Source organism: Arvicanthis niloticus, chromosome 13 (genome assembly GCF_011762505.2).
Source record: "Arvicanthis niloticus isolate mArvNil1 chromosome 13, mArvNil1.pat.X, whole genome shotgun sequence".
NCBI classification, from domain to species: Eukaryota; Metazoa; Chordata; class Mammalia; order Rodentia; family Muridae; genus Arvicanthis; species Arvicanthis niloticus.
Window position 1 is genome coordinate 9,594,976 of NC_047670.1, and position 4,610 is coordinate 9,599,585.

Consider the following 4,610-nt stretch of genomic DNA (forward strand, 5'->3'; position numbering starts at 1 on the left):
TCCTCCTCTTCTTCTTCTTCTTCTTCTTCTTCTTCTTCTTCTTCTTCTTCTTCTTCTTCTTCTTCTTCTTCTCCTTCTTCTTTTTGGTGTGTTGAGTAAATAAAGTGGACAGTACTTACAGAAATCAAAGTTGTTGTATATACATGCAAACATGCACACACACACACACACACACACACACACACACACTTGCACATACATGCCTGTTTGTCTATATGTGTTTATTTTGTATGGTTCCATGGGAACTGGTGTTACAGATGTTTGTGTGACAACTGTTATGGGTATTAGACATCAAATCAGGTTCTTTAGCAAGAACAGCAAGCATTGTTCATGACTGACCCATTTCTCCAACTACTTTAGCAAACACTTCAACACACTTTTATCAGAGATAGAAAAGATAAAGTTAAAAAAAAGAAAAGATAAAGCAGTGAAATTTAAGAGTCATTCATCTTCGTTGTTCACTTCCTGACACAACAGCAAATCTTATATTCTCCTCAAACACATAATAAAAATCACCAAGATAACTCATATTCATGGTCTTAGAATTTGTCTTATAAACCTAATATAAATAAAAATTAAACTAGAAATTATTTTTTACAAGTAAATTGAAATGCCTGTGTACTTAGAGATCATATCATAAACACACAATTGAGATAATGGTGGTGTGAAATTTCTAAAGAGTAATTTTGAACTGTATGGCATTGAAAACATAATTGAATAAATTTTAAACATGGAATAAATTAAATTGAAAGCTACAAATTGGAATAAAATCATTATAATAATCAATGAAATATTAAGCAAAGAGCAATAGGACCATAATCAAACAATTTATTTGAAAAGATCCATAGTATCAGCAAGTTTCAAGGTAATCTGAGAAAAAATTAATAAAATCAGAAAGAAGACACCATAACAAAGGATGCAACAAGTTCTTGGTCCTTGGTGTCAGATACATAACACTTGTAACTATTCTGACAGTGAACAATATATTTCTATATGAGACAAACCTCAAAATTGATATTCAAAATTTGAACTAATGAAAGCATACCATGTAGAAACTCATTCCAAGGAGTATATATATCATAGATGGAAGTTTTGTATCACTGAATGCAGATATTAGAAAAGAAAAGCCGAATGTTTATACCAGAGAACTACTGAATATAAAGAAAATTAAACTGAGAGCAAGCAGAAGAAACAATAAAAGCAAAAGGCAAACAAACATAATTTTTAGTTGTAAGAAGGTCCATTGCAAATGACAAAGTCTTTTTAGTTTAAGCTCAATAAAATCAATGTCTCTAGACAACTAAGGCAGAAGTGTGAGCAAGTTTAGTGTGTCAGAAGAGAAAAGGCTATAGAGATATGAGAATATGTCTAGCTTTCAAAAGCTACAAGTTGGATATAAAAGAATTTGCATGTACAATTTGCACAAAAGTGCTATTTGATTATTTGTATAACTATTAAAGAAATTAATAGCTAGTGTTGCCAGGCTAGGGTCATATGTAAATGACAGAACACTTGTCTACTGTTGGCAAAACTCAGTATCTGTTTAGGAAAGTAAATTATTTAATGACAATTACTATTATTGTGTGACGCTAATATTAATATTATATTTTCTAAATGTTATATTAATTAAATTATGATAACATTGTTATTTTCATAAAAGGTAAAGTTGTGAGTCAATCAAGTTTATATTCTAAAAATGTTACTCATTTTAAATGATGCCTGTCCTATATAACTGTGCTTTTCAAATACATACATAAACTCTAGATTCATAACATTGACTTTTTTTCACTAATTTATCTTGATTAATGAACTGGCTGAGGGCAAATGGGAGGAAAATAAATATTAGTGTTGATGGCCAAAACACAGTTTCTCTTGACTCTGTGTTACCATTCATTAAAGTGAATAATGGATGTGACTCACAGCAGACCTGGGCTCAGGCTATGGTGCAGGCACTACAAGCAGCTTTGAAAATACTTTTCATATCGTTGTAAGTTACATACCAAATTATATCCGTAGAGCACTGTTTTAATTGAATAGACTGGAAAACAAAAATTATGCATTAACACTTGAAGATAGCACCCTGCTGGCAGAACACTATTCTGAATTTAACTTTAGGCTCTGTAAAATGAATACAACAATGGGAGGGAATATAGGACCCATCATAGTATTATAATAGCTTACTATTAATATTATAATAATTTCTAAGTACAGATAAATTGTGCTAAGCTTATTTAAAATATATTAAAATAAAAATTATGTATTCTGAAGTGTTTGGTGACTTATTTTAATACCTAGGCTCATCTCAGGATTCAGTAAGTTTTCCTCGATTAACATCTGTCTCAGTTATTGCTTTCTTTTGAATTTTAAGTATTTCTATGTTTCTATTACAGATAGTTAACATATATACAGTAAGAAGCACATTGGCAGGTAACGAGCAGCAGCAATGGGTCCTGAGTCCAATGAGAGCAGCAGCAATTTTGTATTTTGCACATACATTTTGTATATTCTGTATGTGATGACTTCTGAGAGCAATGATTGTTGCCGAGATGCTGGGGGAAAAAACATAGACGGCAACAGTAAACACAGCGCAGTCACAGAAACAAGTGGTACAGGCAACAGCTGAACAGACACGGCTTGCTCAAGTGATCCTTGATAAGAATGATTCAGATTTTGAAGCTAAAGTTAAACAGCTTATGAAAGTGACAGGGAAAAAATCAGGATGGATGCACTGCGGCCCTACATGACTGTAACGGTGATGTGAACAAAGCTAGCGTTTTAGTGCTAGAAGGGAATTCCGACACCACTCCATGGGAGACTATAGGGAGAAAGAATAATTTTGGTTTTTTTGTTTTGTTTTGTTTTGTTTTTGTTTTTCCAAGACAGGGTTTCTCTGTGTAGCCCTGGCTGTCCTGGAACTCACTCTGTAGACCAGTCTGGCCTCGAACTCAGAAATCAGCCCGCCTCTGCCTCCCAAGTGCTGGGATTAAAGGCGTGCGCCACCACCGCCCGGCGAAAGAATAATTTTGGAAGACAAAGCTCAGAAAAAAAGAAAACAGAGAGAAGACACAGAGAGAAGCAAGTCGTAGACTGAGAAACAACAACGACAGGGGAATGGCAACTGAGGCTGAGAGTTCAAAGGTGAAGAGAATGGAGTTGATTGCAGTCAAGGAGACAAACAAGCCTTCAGAACAAGGCAAGCTGGCCAGAGGCAGAGAATTTGGACGTGGCAGGGGCAGAGGGACAGGAAGGTTCTCTGCTCAAACCATGGGGACATTCAATCCTGCAGACTATTCAGAGTCCATGTTTACAGATGGCTGCGGGACAAAGTTCGTAGTTTGGGAAGCTTCTAAGAACAGTACAGATGGGGGACCTGAAGCGCTGGCAAAGCCTCACAGTGTATTTCAGGAGCTGCAGAGCAAAAGCTCTTACAGACTTAAACGTGCCTGGAAGAATTCTGTGGAAGAATAGACCACAGACGGCTAGACTGAAGATCTTTCTGAAACACAAGTATTCACTGCTTCATCTGTTCCAGCAGAGAATCATGTCACACCTGGGCAGAGCATTGATCTTGCTCCACAAACCTGCTCCTCCCACCCAAGCCGCGGAAGTCAATTCCTTTGTAATGTTCTAGCAGCAAGACTTTACCAAGCCCTTGACTTCACAAATTTTCGGCACAGCAATCGATGGTACCAGGGACTGCAAACTCCACTTCTACCAGCTCATACTCTCTTCAGAGTTTGTCATCTGTCCTTGGCTCAGGATTTGGAGAGCTGGCTCAATCAAAAATGGTGAACATCTCCAACTCCCAGATTGAAGTTGAAACCACCAGGTTTGAGCTTATTTCCTGCTGCTTCAAGTGCACAGCAGAACAATAGTGTAAACTCCCGGGCCACCACTGCTGCTTGGGGCTTCAAGCTCTTGGCGCCCCAGCCCTCAGTTCTCAGTCGTTTGGACTCCAAATCTAAGGCTGAACTGTCTCCAGTTCTCAACCAATTGAGCCAGCGACAGCAACACCAGACTCAGACAGTCAGTGTTCCTCTTCCTGTTTTGGAGCCTTTCCTTCTCAGGCAAAAAAAAACTTTGAGAATCAACACCTGGAGATGGTCCTTCTACTGTCAACAGACTTTTGAGGCTTCCTAACATGGCTGCTGAAAATATTGTATCTGCCCACCAACCACAGCCCAAACACATTAAACTCCCTAAGCGCTGGATAACCTCCAGCTTCTAAGGTTCCTGTGTCTGCAGCAGAAATGCCCAGGTCTGCAAATATCACAGGGCTGAATGTACAGTTTGGGGCCCTGGAATTTGGATCAAAGCTATCACTCTCTGAGTTTGGATCGAGGCACCCCTTGAGGCAGATTTGGAGGTGCTTTGCCTAAGGTCACCAAGGCTGTGGCCCTGGCACTGCTGCTAGGTCCACTCACAGTGGTCCCATCCAGGAATAGGCTGCTCACAGTATTCATGCTCCCAGGCCAGACAACCCCTGAGGATGGGACACTTGGAGCAGAGGTTGCTGCTGTTGAGAAGGCAGCTGAGGACGCGGTGCTCTCCATATTGGCATGAGTGTGTGGCATGCTTGTGGAATGTGTTGCACATGTAGAGGACGAGCT

General features: G+C 38.9%; 1 pseudogene; it reads left to right on the forward strand.

Annotated features, from left to right (window-relative positions):
- Positions 1-2,443: 2,443 nt before the first annotated feature.
- Positions 2,444-4,379, forward strand: LOC117718679 (ubiquitin-associated protein 2 pseudogene; annotated as a pseudogene).
- Positions 4,380-4,610: the final 231 nt, after the last annotated feature.